Genomic DNA, 19,777 nt, shown 5'->3' with positions numbered 1-19,777 from the left:
AGAGCTCTGAGTTCAGCACCCCAGAGAAGCTCCTGAGTAAATATGCTTCGTTGCCTCTCCTAACCTGCAGAACCTGACGAAAGTTTGGGGAACTAAAAGGGAACAACTTCATGTTTTCCAATCTGTACTTTGCAAATAGTGCTTTTATATTTAAAAAAGAATCCAGGAAGTGCATCTTAAAGTGATGCTCATAAAATTAAACCTGGGACTCTCTGTAAATATCAGACAATCTAACTTTTTTTTTTTTAATCTATTACGCAGAAATTTTTAGGGCAGAATATCTACTACACAGTCAAAGAACTTGACAGCTCAGAGCCACCTCACATCAGAAGGGATATTTCAAATACAGACTTTGAGAGAGTTATAAATATAGATGGATGCTGCAAAAAAAAAACGAGAGCAAGGAAGTTTCAAAGAAAAACTGCACAAACAAGGAAAATTTCACTCAAGACTATTGCATTGGGGGTCGAGATTATTGCAACGACAGAGGGGAACTGAACTCTGTTGAAAGAAAAGGGAGGGGATAACATTAGGCGGCCTCAGTCAGAAGGCAAAACTGGGTTTGCAGGGTATTTGCAGATAAGTTCCCCTCCTAGCAGAGGGCAACCTCATAGGAATAGAGGAACTCAAGACTTGCAGTATCCTAGTCTGCTACTAGGGAAAAGAAGAAAGGGGCTTTTGTCTCCATCTCTGCCTGGGCTCTTTCTGGCACTGGTATGTTGCTTTAGGTTTAATGTATTTTTTTCTTCAGAACAAAACAGAACCTTATTCTGTAGTGTTTGTTAATTTCTGTAATTTCTCTGACTATAGCTGATTTCAAGCAATTATTTGATCACACTGAAATGGTAATTTGGGAAGAAATACAGTCAAGTCTTTGGAGGTAGCACCAGCCCACTCAAGTAAGCACACCACCACTGCCTTTTAGCCATACATACCAGCAAAAAACAAGAGAGAGACATCCAGAAATAATAATAAAATATCCTGTTGATCCCGTTTCTAATTAATGAGACTTTACATAATGCACTAAGAGAAGTTTAAGATATGAATAGCTTGGGACACCTGGGTGGCTCAGTGGGTTAAACCGCTGCCTTCAGCTCAGGTCATTATCTCAGGGTCCTGGGATGGAGCCCTGTGTCAGGCTCTCTGCTCAGCAGGGAGCCTGCATCCCCCTCTCTCTGCCTGCCACTCTGCCTACTTGTGATGGCTCTGTCAAATAAATAAATAAAATCTTTTTAAAAAACATGAAAAGTGTCTGGGGCGCCAGCGTGGCTCAGTCAGTTGAGCATCCAATTCTTGATTCTGGCTCAGGGTCCTGAGTTGGAGTCCCTCATTGGACTTAGCATAGAGTCTTCTTGAAATTCTCTCTCTCTCTCTCCCTCTGTCACTGCCCCTGGTCCTGTCTCTCTAAAATAAACAAAAAAGTCTTTAAAAAACTATAAACAGTACCCAAAAATGGAGTAAAAGACTGTTCCAGTTAAGCAATGTGGCCTTACTTTGACATTTACTTAAGTGTTGGCTTCTGCAGGACCCTAAAATTAACTGAATTTTATTTGTAACCTTTACCATGCCCACCTTGCCACAACATGGACTTCTCCCGCTCACAAAGTGCATTCTAAACGTCATGGCTTTATGTTTTCACATTTAACAATAATTAAAATGAAATCAATGAACTATGCATATATTTACATTTTGAATTGCATGGACATGATAAGTAACTTTTTCGATAAAAAGTTAAGGGTGACAGCTTATTCAAAGCATATAGCAATAAAGAGTGAAATAAAAGCGTTAGAAAGTGCTCCCTTTTCATTCAATTAAGTAAATGAATTCCCACCTGGAAGGTGACACTCTCACTGGAATAACTGTCATGGATTAATGGCAGCATTTCCAATGCAACCACTGATAAAGGATTTTTCTGTTTTTTAATACAGTACTCTTCATAACGGGTGTTACAGTCTTCCTACACAGTTCTTTTACACAGTGGTTTATTTTTTTCCATGTGCATAATTTTCATTTGTTATTCAAACAATGATGCTCTCTGAAGTACACTTAGATACCAGAGCAGACTGAAGATTGTTAATGAATTTTTAATTGTCATCATTTTTTTTTTAAGAATTTATTTGACAGAGAGAGAGAGATGACAAGTAGGTAGAGAGGCAGGCAGAGAGAGGGGGAAGCAGGATCCCTGCTGAGCAGAGAGGCTCAATCCCAGGACCCTGAGATCATGACCTGAGCCGAAGGCAGAGGCCCAACCCACTGAGCCACCCAGGGGCCCGTCATCATTTTACTTTAAACTTAATAATTATCAAGAGTTTAAAATCTCTCCATTCTACATTAAAGAATGTAAGGCCTTTGAAATTTTCTGTACAACTTCATGTTACTAGTTGCTACATTTTCCACTACCCTTGACAAACACACCACACTCTTCTACCATCATTATGGTTACGGATCAGCTGCTTGTCAAGTTGGGAAAACTTATTTGCAGAAGCAGAAGTGGATTTTTATTCATTAAGGTGCAAAATATCATTTGTTCCTTAGTTTAAAATGAGTAAAAAGTATGTTTAATGTTTTTTTCCCTTCTTTATATCTCTATTATTTGTTTCAGAAGAAAAATGTTTATTGTCAGTAGATGCTAAGTGCCTCAGGAAAAATAGGATCCCTTGACAGAATGTCTTCTGCTGGATAAGGGGAAATGACAAACTAAAGTCATTTTACAGAGCAAAATTACCAAAATAAACTAGAGCAAGACACCTGAGATCTACTGAATGAGCAGCTATGAAGTCAAGGCCACAGTCCTGTGCCCTCAAAGAATGAGATCTGGGAGAAGTAGGCAACAGGACTTAATGAATTCAATCCACTCCTACTTTCCGAGACTCAGATACACTGAAAGGACACAAAAATGGATTTGTTACATTAAAACATGATTTAATAAATTTTGGGGAGTTCTTACTGCTTAAAGAGAGATACTATGTTTAAACACTTATATACATCAGAGGTGATGATCAGAATGGCAATCATCCATCAGGAAGGATAGCAGGGACAACACAAATTCAGGGTCCTAGAGGTGCCCTGCTGGAGATCTGGGGGATTCCTGTAGAAAGGGTTAATGAACATCTACCAGTGTCAGTATTTTATTATCAGTCCCTTCTAACAGAATATAAGTTCTGTACCATATTTAATTTTGTGCATACCTGTTCCTTCTAGCAGATACTGCTAAGGTTATTTTATTTTATTTTATTTTTTAAAGATTTTATTTATTTATTTGACAGAGAGATCACAAGCAGGCAGAGCAGCAGGTAGAGGGGTGGGGGGTGGGAAGCAGGCTTGCTGCTGAGCAGAGAGTCCGATGCGGGGCTCGATCCCAGGATGCTGGGATCATGGCTGAGCTGAAGGCAGAGGCTTTAACCCACTGAGCCACCCAGGCGCCCCTATTTTATTTTATTTTTAAGCGTGGAGCTTAACACGGGGCTTGAACTCATGACCCTCATGTCAAGACCTGGGCTGAAATCAAGAGTTGGACACTTAACTGACTGAGCCACCCAGGCACCCCAATGACTAATGCCTATTTCCTTCCTATCCTCCTAATCCTGATACATTTTTAAACAGGAAATATTTCATCCTGTCTCCCAAGCATAATTTTTCAATACTGTACACTTCTGTCTTCCTCTCACATCTCATATTTATACCCCCCATTCTCCTCCTCCCTCAACTTATAACACCAGAGAAGATCTTGCTCAGCATTTTTCCTTTCATCTACTTAATATGCAAATAAAATAACAGGTATTGTACTGGGAGACAGGGAAGAAAGCCAAAGTGTTAGTACTCTTATGTGTCAGGATTCCTTTTACACACCCAACTTTACTGTGATTGTCCTGACTGAGAGAGTAACACTTGAAGGGCTCCTGAGTGTCATGGCACTGAATACGGATTTGTGAAGACATGAAGAGGAAATGGTTCTGTCTAGGAAGAGATCCTTACTCGACACCTCTGTCTTCCCCTAGTCATCAGTCCTGTTTCACATTATGTAGTAGGACGAAGTTATAGCCAAATATCAGACTTGGAAAGTAATTTTAAAAGAGGTCAATAAATAAATAAATAAATAAATAAATAAATAAAATAAAAGAGGTCAAATTCCTCTAGGCTCGCAAGTGTTCAGTGCACATATTTTAGTAATGGCACTATCTTTATTCTTTTTAACTGAGTTCCCTAATATGGGAGAGTCAGTACAAAGCTAGAGAGGTTTGTTTTGTTGTTTTTATTTTTTTGTTTTTAAGTATGATTAAGTTCATTCAACAAACACTTTCAAAACTGAAATATGCTGACACGTAAATCACTCAAAATCCTTCTGGGAAGTAGGTAAGGTACAAGTGTATCAGGCACTGGTGCCAGTGCCAGATTATTAAGAATAATAGACAGGCAAAAAGGATTATAATAGGGTAATGGCAAGTGCAATGACAAGGGTGAAAGTCTAGGGTATTAGCTGTAGGAAAACACAGGATGACGGCCCATGCAAGGGCGGGGGATAACCATGGAAGGCTTTTTGAAGGTATGGATGCTGAACTGGGTGAATATCAGTGAGATCCAAAGTGAAAAGAGAAGAGATGTCCCAAGCAGTGACTACTGAACATAATGATAAGGGAAATAGTCTGTAAAGCTATAAAGGTATAAAGGGACAAGGAAAACCTGAGTCTAAATTCTCTGGTTTAATAATTATTGGGTCTGAGCAGATAACTCTCCTTCCATAGACTTAATACTCTTGGGCAGCCTTAGAATGACAGAAAGAACGAGAAAGAACACTGAGCAACATGTAAGTACTCAATAAATGATATTTTACCTGTAAAATCGTGGTGATGCCTTCAGGGGACTGTAAGGATTTCCACATACTTGGAGTGAAATTATTTTAAGTTAGGAAATGATAACGAGGCAGAAAAGAGAGTTGAGAGTGAACAGATTCACTGACAGAAATGACTACCTGTTGTTGAGCACTGTGGTTTTCAGACAAACACACTGATGCACAGTTTGAAGTACAAAGTCTTTGTGAGGGATCAAAACTATGAACGGAAGGATGAAGCAGGATAGGAAAGACAGAAGTCACTCACCGTAAGGCAAGGCAACTCTCAAATAAGCAATGCTTTTTAGAGCCGGGTGTGTAGGCAGAGATGGTCCAGTCTTTCTACCTCTGCTTCCTTCATTTTCTACATGTGGGCTGCCCCACGAGGGCATGACTTCAGACAAAGCACCTTACAGTTACTGAGATAAACAAAGTCTCTGCACTGTGGCATCAACTCCCTCCCTGAAGGGAAACCCAGGAGGTATATCTCTGCATTTGTCAAAAGAGTGTTCCCTAAAACCATGTCCCCCTCTCCTTCTGGGTAAAGAAAAAGTGGGCTCTTCTCAGCCCCCTGAGAGCTGGACAGAGTACCTGACTCTGTAGACAATGAAGACTCCAAGTATGAGTCTTCTATTTCTCTCCTCCTATACCGTGTTCATCAAGGAGACTCTATGTTCCAGATGGGGCAGCTGTAAGACAAATGAGCCTCTATCCCCTAGCATGGCCAAGGGACTTACATGGACATGATTCAGAAGAGTTCAACCTCCAGGTACAATGTACCAAGGAATTGTTACAGGAATTAAGGAAGATGGTGGTATTATCAGATCTGTCTTCAGAAAGATCAAATGGGCTACCATATGTAAGATTCTTTGAAATGGATGAAGCTGGAGACAGATACCTTGTAAGCTGCTGTTTGAGTGAGATAAAACGGATAACACGGGGAAAGGATTTACGATCAAGGGAGAAAGGGAAGCTACAGTGAACCACTATACAATTTGATGACAGATTGGACAGAGGGCAAAATAAGCAATCTGGAGTGTGAGACTGGTGTCATTCACTGTTATTTCCATCAGAGAGACTCTCATAGGATCAAAATGGCAACTAGTATTTACCAAATGCTACTGTGCACAAGCTATTGTGCTAGTAATAATCACTTTGCACACCTTTCTCTATTTCCTCAGTAGTCATTAGGCATCCCTTCTATTTTGCTGGCAGAATCACAACTTTATTTAGGAACTAGCTTTTTTATGTACCTTTACAGGTCTTCCCCATCCTGTGGAGTAAAATGTCAATGCGACTATGCCAACTGTTATAATTTTATTTCCCTTATCAGTGATTTGTTAGACGTGGTTATGTGACAGAAAAACAAGACAAAGAGGAAAGCCTTGTGAGAGACTTCTGGGATCATTTTCCTCCTAATTTAAAAAGCGGAAATAAAACAGGGACTTGCTCATTCCTGCCTTTGGCCATTGCCATGTGAGGCCCCTCTGCTCGGAGCTTCTCTGTATTCTTGTTGTACCCAAAGGGGAAAGTCTAGAGACTTCCAGAGAGAGTGACCAGAAGCCCTCACAACACAGAGCCACTGAGCTGACCCACTGTGATTACAGCCTATCCTGAGACTTATTATTGGAGGTAGCACATTCTTCCCATTGTTAAATCCACTTTTAGTTTATTCAGTTACTTGCAGCTAAAGGATCCTAACTGATATAAATGTTTTTATGTTCTTATCTATGCTTGAAGAAGGTAGGCGAAGGTAAAAGGGAACAGTCCAAACTCACCAAATCTGTGAAAGTAGAGATCCTTTTACAGATTTAATAGTTATCTCAGGCAGTCACAATCTCAAGTTTTCTCCTCAATTATAAGATATCCTTCCTTCGTTTGGGGGGGCCTGAGTGGCATGGTCAGTTAAGCCTCCAATTTTTGGTGTCAGCTCAGGTCATGACCATAGGGTCATGAAATCAAGTCCCTCACAGGGCTCGATGATCAGAGCAGAGTCTGCTTGAGATTTTCTCTCTCTCCTCTCCCTCTTTCCCTCCCACACATGCCCTCCCTCCCTCTCTCTCCCTTTCTCTCAAATAAATAAATCTAAAAAAGAGATATCCTTTGTTTCACAGGATCTCAGGCACAGTTATTTCCTCAAATTGTGCTATGACCCTTAAATATTTCACTGTCTCAACTCACCATATTAGGGAGAGTGCCATTAGTTCTGAATGGTTGTTAGTGACTGCTCAAGAACTGACTACTGAAATTCAACCTTTCATTAGAGACTGGTGTGCAATTTTGTGATCTCGCAGGACCCTATGCTCTGCACATCACATGACTATTTGCAGTGGCTGTTACTGGGGCTACCAACCTTTGCAGCACTGTAATCTTTTCAACAAAATGTGTTGTGAACAAATTCTCAGATTCTGTCTTTTGTTTCCAGCCTCATTAGTGGCTTAAATGAAACCATTCCTTTCATTGGAATAAAACTGCTTATTTATCTTCAACAAAAACAACCTCAAATAGTGTAACCTTTAGAAAATGCATTCTTTTAATATTAATTTTATAGTAGTTCTCTAATGAAGGCAAGATATTCCCACAGGATACACAAAACAAAAAATCACATATTCGAAACCAAAACAACAACAAAAAGCAATCAGAGACTTTTAAACAAATGTTAACCTTAACCAAATCTTCTTCAGCTGAGTTTATTCTTTTTTTTAGTCCTACAATGAGTATTAAAACATAGAGAACAATGATAGCAATACATTCTCTGAGCATGATGCTGTATTTCTGAAAATGAGATACTGTATTAAATGGCAATCTCTCCACTTGAAGCTTGGATCCCATGTCTTCTCACCTTCTCAGAATCCTCAAACACTCCCTCTCCTGAACCAATTACTTCTCGATTTTTGATAGACTGTTACAACTAACAAGTAAACATGCACTAACATTGTTTTCTTTGAAATAAACCAAATAAAACCTGTCTCGACCTTAACCTCAATTATCTTCCTATCAGGGCTCCACTTTTCCCCATTTCACTGTAAATTTTCTTGATAAACTTAGAATCATGTGATAGGATCTTCTAAATATACTCCAATCAGCTTTCCATCCGCTCTATTTCAGAGAGAAATCTTATCAAAGTCACTAAAAAATTTGTCTAGAGATTACTGTTCTTTCCTTATCTTTAACCTCAACTATCCATTGATTTCAGCATGGTTTCACATCTTTCTTCCTAAAACTCTCTCATCTCCTGATATCCAGGACCTCACATGCTTATGATTAACTGCCTACCTTATTAGCTGCTTGGTCACAGGCTCCTTTCCTAGTTCTTTTCCTCCTGCTGAACCAATAAATGCCCTGGGCTCTCTTATCAGCTCTAAATATGCTTTCTCTAGGGGACAGTTTTTCAAGCCTATGGCTTCAAATAGAAACTATTTGCTATGACTTCCACTTCTGTACCTTTAGATCCAAATTTGCCCTAGAACTCCAGACTCATGCATTAACACCCTGGTTGACATTTGTCTGCAGGTGCTTCAATAAGCAACTTAAAATTAACAAAGCCAAGACAAAACTCTTGATTCTCTGCAAGATCCAACAACCAAACTACCTACTACCTCAGATTAACTTTTCTGAGTAAACAATTCCATCCAAGTTTTCACACCAAACTCTAGGATTTTTGCAGATTTCTCACTATCCCTCAGAGATCCCCACCCTCAAATATACTTACAAAATGGTCAACATACCATGTACAGTTTTTCCTTAAAACATTTCCGAAATCTATTTTTGGTTCTCCATCTCTGCTATATAAACCACCAGTGCTCAGATAATTCACAGCACTAGAGCTAGCCTCTCTGCTTCCGTTCTGTCACTACACTAGATTTTTGGTTTTGTTTTTTACTTACTAAGTTAACTCCACTGAACTATGACTTATACTCAATAAAGAGCATCTATTTTAAGTTTACAATTCAATGTGCTTGTCAAATGTACCTCCCCATATAATCATTATCCATTCAAGATATGGAGTATTTCTAACACCCCTCAAATTTTCCATGTAGCCATTTGCATTTTACCCTCCCTTGCTCCTGGGCCCAGGCAATAACTGATAAACTCTCTGTTACTGCCTATTAGTTTTACCTGTTCTGCAAATTAAATATACAAGGATTTATATAGTATGTGCTCTTCTGTGTCTTAGATGGTCCAACATTACACTTTATGATCAATCAATGCTACATGCCTAAGTAGTCTGTTCCATTTTATAGTTTGGATATACCACAATTTAAGAAAAAAAAAAAAAAAGAAAAGAAAAAAAGCAAAGAAAACCTTGGTGACCTTAGAGGATAAAAGCACTAAGTAGAGTATAATAAAAAAATAAACATCATCACAATGAACTCCCTAAAAGTAATGTCACAGAGCCAGGGAGATGATGTTAGGAAATCCACTATTAAATCATACATTCTAAAAAACCATATGATCAAGGGAATGTACTTCAATAGGAAATTTTCAATAGGAAAATACTGGGATGCATAAGTGTTATAAGCATAATTAGTAAATGGAAGGTGAGTTCATGAGAAAAGAGATTATGTTTTCTGAGATAATCACACATGGGTGACTTATGCTTAAAAATTATACAAAATCACTTGAAATTTCTCATAAAAATGCCAGGTATCTGAGGCATCCCCATTAAACACAATTTTCTTCTCCAGATAAGGAATGGAAAATTAGTCATAGGGTATTTACAGGTAATGTAGTTAGTACTAATGTAGTATTAAGTGGTCAGGAAGTCCTACTTTCAAACTGAAATTGGTCCTATCAGCTTTAATAAGTGATGTGTGTACTTCTCAAGTCTAGATAACCATTAGGGAGTCATTTCCAAAATATGCCAATACTTAATGTGCAATCAGATGGAAGGTGCCCCAAAGAACTGTTCCAGTTATTTTTTCAGTTATTTGTTAATTTGTTTCACTTGTTGAATATACTCCTAAAAACAGTACATCCTCCATTTTTGGTTAATTATCCCATAAATTTTGATTATGTCTTGCTGATTAACATTTTATTTAAGTATTTTGCATCCTAGTTAATTTCCTGTAGAAACTTTCACTGTAAGGTGGACTTGTCTAATTTTGTTTACAGGTACTTTCAGTTTTGCTTCATATGTTTATGAGTCTCTGTTATTAGGTACACAGAGTTTAGAACTGTTCTATTTTTGTGATGAATTGATACTTTTCTCTTTATGGAATACCCCTTCTCACTTTTGTTAATATTCCTAGTCCTGAGGGCTTATTTGCTATTAAAGCAGATTTTCCCATCTTTTTACTATTAAACTATCTATAACTTCATGTTCAAAATGCATTTTCTCTAGATGAATCCACCATAATACTCTTTGGCTTTTAGTTGGACAATTTAGAGCATTTATAATTAATCTAATTATTTATATGGTAGTTCTTAAGAATACCATCTGGATATTTGTTTTTCAATTTGTCCCACATATTTTTTTTGTTCTCTTTCCTTGTATTCTTTTTGATTATTTAAATATTTTCATTATTCAATTTCTCTTCACGGTGTTCTCAAGTTTATAAAGCAGGAGTTCTATAGTTTGTAGTGTGCATCTCATCAATGTGTACACTCAAGTAATTTTATGGCATCTGAAGATTGGAATTATGTAACATAATTTTTTACCTCTGTTAAACCTACTTTTGTTTATACTGTTACTGTCAATTTTCATCTACACATCATAACTTCCACAAATACATTACTTTTTAACTCAAATAATAAAACATATTTTATTTATTTTTTTTAAGATTTTTTCTTTATTTATCTGACAGAGATCACTAGGCAGAGAGGCAGACAGAGAGAGAGGAGGAAGCAGGCTCCCTGCAGAGCAGAGAGCCCGATGCGGGGCTCGATCCCAGGACCCTGGGATCATGACCTGAGCCGAAGGCAGAGGTTTAACCCACTGAGCCACCCAGGCGCCCCATAAAACATATTTTAAAGAAACTGAAAAATGAGGGAACATTTTTATTTACCCATATAGGGACTTATTTAGTGTTTTTCATTCTTTGTCTTCCATTCCTTCAGCCTGAAGAAATTTAAACTTTCTTCTTGTGCAGACCTTCTGGTGATAAATTCTCCAAAGTTTTCTTTTCCTGAACATCATTTCAGGAAACATCATTTCATCATGAACATCATTTATTTTATTTTATTTTCATTTCTGAAGGATATTTTTTTCTGGATAAAGAACTCTAGATTGACACATGACAAAAAGTCAACCACGTTCTTGTATTTATTCCCCTCTATTTGATCTCCCTTGTTTTCTCCACTTTCAAAATCATATTTCTAATAATGATTTTATGGAATTTGAGTTTGAATTATATGTTTTGGACTTTTTTATTCCCCTGACTGGAATTTTTTAAATATCTAAGACATGTGATGTGGCCTTACTATTTTGAGCAAATTTGGAAAAAAGAAGTTCATTATTTCTTCAACTTCTATCCACCCCCTTTCAGAACACAAATAACACTAATAACACTACTGTTAGAATTTTTAGAACCATTCTCCAATTCATGGAAGCTATATATATACATATATATATGTATATATGCATATACATATATTTTTTTTCCCTTTCAATGCTTCTGTATGGGGAATTTCTATCACTGTGTCTTTTAGTTCACTGATCTTCTTATTCATAGTGTTTAATCTGCAGAAAAATTTATCAATGCACATATATATTTGTGGTTCTAGACATTTCATTTTGGTTCCTCTTTAATATTTATTTGTATATTTACTCCAGTTCTTGAATGATCTGGATATTTCCTTTTCCCAGTGCTCAGATACCTATATTAAAGGTCATGGGTCACTTTTGTGAAGCACTGGGGAATTTCTACTGTGTATCTGCGCCAGTGAAAAATGATACCTTATCACACACCTAACCTGTCTTTCAGTCAGTGGGTTCATGGTCTGAAAACTGGATCACATCTAGAATCTGGGAAAAGACTGTGACGTTTTAATGGGCAGCTTTGCTTCTTCACTATCAATTTTTTAATTTACTTTGATTGTATATGTTACGGAAATCCCTTGTTTGTTGTCTATTCATTTCTTCTTAAAGAGTAACATATTCTGCTAACCCTCTCCTTACCTCATTGTGAAGCAAGCCTCCTCTGTCTGTGAAGCAGATCTTGCCACCCACTGAGATAATTGCACTTACCTTGCTTTTGATTATTAAGCACCAGCATCTCCTCTTTGTTATTTTGAGATGCAAGCATACTAATTGGTATCAGGATGACCAGTTCTAAAACAGCATCCCTACTGTCATTCTCTGTCTAGAAAGAAGAGGCCTCACTGAGCTAATTTTTTATTTCCCTTTTACCAGCTCATTCCTTATAGCACTGTTGACTGGAATGTCCTCAAGGCCTTTCCATAATACACTATCAGCTATTTATCCAACCTTTTGTAATATAACCTGCCCACCTCTCTGGGTTGTTTAATTCTTTTTCTTGCCATCCACCCTGAAATTTCTGGAAATTCTACTACATTTACTTTGGATCAGTCTTTGTTCCATGTTTCCAAAAGTAATCCTAGGAGAGAGTTAGCATGACCTCCTAGGTTCGATGCCAAAATATTAAACTCTGTTTCACAGGGTATTGCTCCCACATTGATACACTTTCCTTTCCCCAACTTTCTCTTTTACGCTGCTTCTGCTTCATTCAGCACCCCCAGGATCTGATCCTGTGTATTCGTGTCTTCTCATAGTATATTGGTATGTGTAGCCAGATCATGCAGCAACTTCAGCATATGGTTTCCCTTTTCCTTAACAAGCCTAATACTTCTCCAGATGGGTGTTCTGGGATTTGTGCCAGTACTGCCTTAGACTGGGTTCCCCCAAAATGTTTTTTTTTTAAATGAGAAAGCTGACTGGACAGTGCTCTTAGGAAGTTCATCTGAGAGAGTGTGAGAAAGGCAGACTTTGGGAGAAAGAGAAGCTGAACCATGAGTGGCAACTGAGCCTTTAGCCAATCTTCAGAAAGTTCTCAGGCTTGGGTACCCTTTAGAGTTGTCCTAAAATAAGTTAAGGATGCCAGGTCTTCAAATATCTCCATCATCCCATCACTGTCCACAGGTTGTCTCCCCACACTTCCTTCCCCATTCCAGGAAGGAATATAATTTTTAACAAAGCAGCTATTTATTGTTGCCAAATAAAAAATTCCAACGAAGATTTTAGCTTTGGGCTATTGCATCAGCAGCTGGTGGACAGATGTTTTGACCCTGAAGACATGCCCTGGGTGGGACACGTAATATCCACTACAGACATACTTAAACATTCAAAGGAGTTCCCCAGTTTCTTCTGATTTCCATAGCTATGTCTGCAACTGCTTGATGCTTAGACAGTCATCTTGGTCAAATTTAGCACTGTGCTACTTTATTCTAGTTTTTCTATTTCCTATCTGTTTATAGCATCACTATTCACCTTGGTAAACAAGACAAAACTCTGGAATTCATCCTTTAATTCCCCATTTTTCTGTCTTTAATTTACATGTGTGTATCGTGTGTATTTGGAATGCCCTTTCACCCACTTCTCTACAGAGTAAAATTTTATTTGCCCTTCAAGGCCAACCCTGGATACCACTTCCTTTCTGGAACTGTCTTCGGTTGTTATTAGCAAAATTAATTATTCTGTCCTCTAAGCCACTAATGTAGTTTGCACATCAGGCTACTATTGTAGGGCTGCCCTAACAAATACCACAGACTAGGTAGGTGGATGAATCAAGAGGAATTTATTCCACACAGCTCTGGAATCTGGAGGATCAGGACTGAGCAGCCAGCATAACCAGACCCTGGTGAAAGCTCTCTTCCCAGCTTGCAGAGAGCCACCTTCTCACATTTTGAGCGCAGAAAGGGAGATAGAGTAAGTTCTCTGCTGTCACGTCTTACAAGAGCACTAATCCCAGCATGAACCCCACCCTCATGATCTCATGTAAACTCAAGACCTTCCAAAGGCTCCATCTCCAAAAACCAGCAAACTGGGGATTTGAGCTTCAACATAATGACTTCATGGGAAGGAGGCAGACACATTTAGTCCACAGCATATTCTGTAAGAGAGTCCTCTTACATGAACACCACACTGTGTTAATGTAAGTAGTGTACATATATAAATTCTCTTTAAACCATGAATTTCTAAAATGCAGGCACAGTCTCATTTCATTTTGATCTCTGGTAACTAGTACAGAGAAAGCTATTAGGTTATGCTTAAGGCTTATCTACTGAATTATAAATAAATCTATATTATTAGTGTTCCTTTTCAAATATGAAATGCCTAGTCTCGTTTCTCATTCTATGCTTTTTATCTGCTGGTAGCTTGCCAATATCAAGATTCTGGTAGTGATAAATGAGTTATGCTTACTGGGAAGACCCTATTCTGTACTCACAGAACACAGTGCTTGCTCCTCACATCACTGTCCACAAATGTGAAAAGTTAAATGTTTACTGAGCTCCCTGGCACTTTTCACTTCAGCTACAGAAGGATACAGTCTATGCAGGTCCTATTTACCACTATATATCCTACGCCTAGTACCATGTCTTATATTAACAAGGCATGCTATAATTTTTTATCAAGTAATAGACATGTATATATTGAGCTTCCAGCTATGGAAAACAGAGCTATAGAAAAAAAACAAAACATTTCCAATATTCACCAAGAAAAAAATTTAGATAGACTAGCTTGAGTACTGACTTTAAAGAAAGAAACAAAGAAAGAAAAACAAGCAGTGATTCACACAGAAGCAGCACTAAGAAAAGAAAGGGCCAGCTTTCTCTGAGAAAAAGCATGTAGACTTCAAGGCTAACCTGAGCAAAAAGTGAGGCCTAAGTGGAATTGCCAACAAGTTAACAAAACATCAAACAAAACGTTCCAGATATTGAAAACCGTGAATGTCCTAAATCAGAATTTAATCACATACAAGCACATGAATAGAAACAATAAAGATTCTAAGGAAATAAATGTGACAATAAACACATTAGTAAGCATAGTGTTTTCTGAAGCCAATACCAAGTCTGTCCACACTGAAGAAAAAAAGACAAAGCCCCATGAAGGATTATTAGGGGATATATCTTTCACAAAATGAAAATAAGAGGCTGCTTACTAACTGTCACAGTCAATAATCAGAATACTAATTTATCAGTGGGAGGAAAGTGGTAGGGATTATTATTTATATTAGTATGTTAATTTTAGCATTTATATGTATTTTCAAAAATGCAAAAACAATTAAAAATTACTTAATTTCAATCAGTTAGTGCACTTATTGTTATTAATCATGAAAATCATTTGCGCCTGGAACTGTCCATCCCATCTCTGTTTCATTCCTTGGTCTCCAGTTGCCTACCAGCGAAGCTGTGTAGCACTGGTTCTTACCAAGAGCACAGCTGATGGAGGAAATTGGGGTTTATAAACTAAAATCAATACTTGGCTTAAATTATGATATGAACCCAAACCTCCATTAGCCAAAGGACAGTGATAAATACAACAAGCCTATCAGGTCCTCCGAAAATTGATGATTCAATAGGCTGATTTAAATAGGGATGACTCACATTCCAGTAAATCTTCATTACTGTGAGCAAACCAGGTTGTAACCTTTTAGTGTTCTCAGAAGAAACTGGTTATTGATCATAAACAAAAGTCATAGAATTTGATACAAACATAATGCAGTGAGAAACAGGAAAGTATCCTTCATGTTAATGGCACTTGACACTGCCACGGACCTTCTTTTGAAGTAATTCAGATGGACTTAATGGGATTTTCTCCCATAAGAAACATTTTCCAAACCTTGAAATTTACTGTGTTCATTCCCTGTGTTGTGTGGCAGGATTTATTTTCTAGAGTAATGGCTTTAAGCCCATAGAGCTTTCTGCAGTTTTGGACTTATAACCTCCTTGTTCTTAGTTCTTAGTTTATGATTAAATGAAATAGACCCTATAAATCTTCACAATTAATCATTAATTTCTTATAGGCTTCTTTTTCAGGCAATCTCCAAGTGTTTTTCAGATTTTAAGTGTATCAGCAACCTGTTAGAAAATACTAAGTAGAGACACCTAGATGGCTCAGTTGGTTAAGCATCTGCCTTCAGCTTGGGTCATGATCCCAGGGTCCTGGGATGGAACCCAGCAATGCATCAGGCTCCCTGTTCAGCAGGGAGTCTGATTCTCCCTCTCCCTTTGCCCCTCCTCCTGCTCATGTTTACGCGCGCGCTCGCGCGCTCTCTCTGACAAATAAATAAATCTTAAATAAATAAAACAAAATACTAAGTAAAATTGTCCTTTGCTCTATCTCCAGACTTCTGGATTATAGTTTGTTAGGCTTTTTAATGACATATCTTTTTGCATTAGATGTTCCATACAACTAACAATAAATGTGTTGGTATTAAAACAAGAAGTGAAAAAAGATTTTAAGAAATACTTCCTTTTTAATGATGAATAATATATACAAATGGCTCAGTATAGGCTGATATATGAATAGGATCCTCTCCTTTACTGCCTTAAAACACAGAAATTACAAATAAAATAAAACACTGGGTAAATATCCTTACTATGAAATACCAATGAAATACTTTGTAATTAAGGTGTAATTACAAACTCTCTGTGTCAGCTTAAAAACTAATTTCTAGTTTAGGCAGAAATTCATCCATATGAAAATACAATGTGAGCTCAAGTTTTTGTTCTTAAATTAAAATGTAGAAATATTATCATGTCATTTATTAATATATATCAACACTATAAGCAAGATTACAGTTAAAGCTTATAAATTCTAGAGAGAGTCAATAATGATGCATTACTTTGCAAAGCTTGACTCATAAACATAATTAGCCCTCTTTTTGCCATGAAACATATACTATCTCAATTCAACCCTATGTACATTTGTACAATAAATACATTACTTGAATATTTAACTACATTACTTAAAAATAAAATCAGAAATATTATGCATATTGTTTGATCAGAACACAATTAACAACTTAGAGAAACTTAGTAAAATAGATCAAGGAAAAGGAGAGAAAAGTAAAGTTATCAATATTGGGAAGGAAGAGGGGTATTTTTATAGATAACTTTGGCCCTAAAAAAAGTAACAGACTAATTGATCAACTTTATGTTAATAAACTTGACAAGAGAGATGAAATTGGATAATTCTTTGGAAAATACAACTTACCAAATTTGACATGGAAAGTTATAGAAAGTTTTGATATCATTTTAAATAAATCCAATTTGAATTATCAGAAATATTTCCACAAAAATGCTATCATTCCAATGATGAATTCCATTAAATTTACAAGGAATAAATAGCACAACTTTACAAAGACATATCCAAAGATTACAGTGGAAGAAACACTATCCACTTAAATTTTTGTGGCCATTATAACCCTAATACCAAAGCTGGACAAAGTCAATATAAAAGAAGATTACATAGACTCAAAGAAATCCTCAGGTACAAACTGAATCCAACATTTAAAAAGAAAATATACAATGATCAAGCTGGATTTATCTCTGGAATGCAGTTAGTTTAACATCTGAAAATCAACTAATGTAATACTAGATCCGAGAATAAAGGAGAAAAACTATATGTATATTTCAACAGTCACCAAAACAACCAAATTAAACTCACAATCATAATAAAAAAAAATAAAAAGGGAATTTTTTCACTATGTAAGTTGAGACCACATACAACAGCAGAGAACTGAACTTTCACTCCTGAAGATCAGTAACACAGTAGGCATGTCACATATACTGCTGGTTCTAGGCAATCCACTAAGATTATAAAAAATAAATAAAATATTCAAAGATCAGCAAGGAAGAAAGAAACTGTTCCTGCATTTGTAAATGATATTATTGCCTATGTAGGTAATTCTTCTAATTTTCAAAACAAGTATCTCTAATAAGTAAGTTTCAGAGGAAGATTTCCAAGTACAAAGTCAAAATACAAAAATCAACTGTATTTCTCTATCATTGCAGAAAACAATTGGAAAATGAAATTTCAAAAGACATTATAGTAGTGTCAAATAAAATATCATACTTAGAGAAAACTTCTCAAAAAATACAGGATCTTTGCACCAAAAACATTGCTAAGACAAGTAAGACACAAAGAAATGAAATGATAGACCTTTTTCATGTATTAGAAAACTCAGTATTGTTAAAAATGAAAACTATTTGGTATGTTGACCTAAAATTAAGCACATATCCAATCAACATTCCAGTGGTCTGTACTGTAAAAACTAACAAGCTAGTTCTAAAAGTTAAATGGAAATACAAAGGGCTTAAAATAGACTAAATAATTTGGGGGGGGGCAAAGTTGGAGGATTTAACTACAGGGACTTAAAGTTTAGTATAGAGATACAGGTATCAAGACAATAGGGCACTGGCCTAAAAAAAGGTAAATAAAATTAACAGAACAAACAGAGTCTAGAAACAGACCCACAGTTATAAAGTCAACTTGAATCAAAGTAATTCAATGGTGGGTGAAAGTAAAATTTTTAAAACACATGATACTGAAATAGTTAGGTATCAATACTGGGGGAGGCAAGACAAAGGTCTTAAATCTTAACTCACGCCAAATTCAAAAAGATAAATTTGACACGGATTACAGTCCTAAAGTAAAAGGTAAAATTATAATACTGTAAGTGAAACCATAGTAGAATATATTTGTCGTAAGAATAGATAAATATATCTCTAAGAGGACAAAGAAGGAGTTCTAAAAAAAAAAAAAGCAAATTGTAAAGCTTCAAAAATATGTTAATCAGGGGACACCTGGGTGACTCAGTTGCTAAGCATCTGCCTTCAGCTCAGATCATGATCTCAGGGTCCTGGGATCGAGCCCCACATCAGGCTCAGTTGGAAGCCTGCTTCTCTCTCTCCCCTACTCCCCCTGCCTGTGTTTCCTCTCTCACTGTGTCTCTATCAAATAAATAAATAAATATATTTTAAAAAATATGTTAATCAAAAAACACTAGAAAGAAAGAAAAGGCTTAATCACAGACTGAGAAAAAATGTGGCAAATATACAGCTGATAGATGTGTATCTATCACATGTAAAGTAATTCTACAACTTATTAATTAAAACAAATAATCCAATAAAATGCAAGAAAACTACTTACATAAATACTCTATAAGGAAAGGTATATGAATATCAAATAAGCCATGAAAATATGCTCAATGTCATGTTTTATTAGTCATCATGGAAATTCAAATTAAAATTGTAACAAATATGACCATATACCCACTAGAATGGTAGGATTAAATTAAAAAAAAAAAAGCCCAATAGCAGAATTCTCATTTCCAGTATAAATATAAAATGGTACAATCATGTTTTTAAAAATGGTGGTTTCCTTCAAAGCTAAGAATACAACTACTTTATAACCCAGAAATTCTAATTATAGGTATTTATCCAGAAGAAATTTTTTAAAATGTATGTTCACAAAAAGAGACAAAAATAGAAATACACATAGCCTAAATCTAGAAACAATCCAAGTGACCACTAACAGAAAAATGGATAAACAGGGGCACCTGGGTGGCTCGGTAGGTTAAAGCCTCTGCCTTCGGCTCAGATCATGATCCCAGAGTCCTGGGATCGAGCCCCACATCGGGCTCTCTGCTCAGCGGAGAGCCTGCTTCCTCCTCTCTCTCTCTGCCTGCCTCTCTGCCTACTTGTGATCTCTGTCTGTCAAATAAATAAATAAAATCTTTAAAAAATAAATAAATAAAAATTTTTAAAAAATGGATAAACAAAGTAATTGTCGTAGAGTCCTGCTACTACTTAGCACCAAAAGAAGCTAACTGTGTATACATAAAACAACATGGCTGAATTTCACAGACATGCTAAGAAAAAGCAGCTGGACACAGAAGAATATATATTTAATGATTCTATCAACATGTACTTCTACAAGAGTGAAAACTAATCCACAGTGAAGAAAGCCAGAGAAGTGATCAT

This window comes from Neovison vison, chromosome 1, assembly GCF_020171115.1.
Source record: "Neovison vison isolate M4711 chromosome 1, ASM_NN_V1, whole genome shotgun sequence".
Taxonomy (NCBI): domain Eukaryota; kingdom Metazoa; phylum Chordata; class Mammalia; order Carnivora; family Mustelidae; genus Neogale; species Neogale vison.
Note: the sequence above shows the minus strand (reverse complement) of the source record.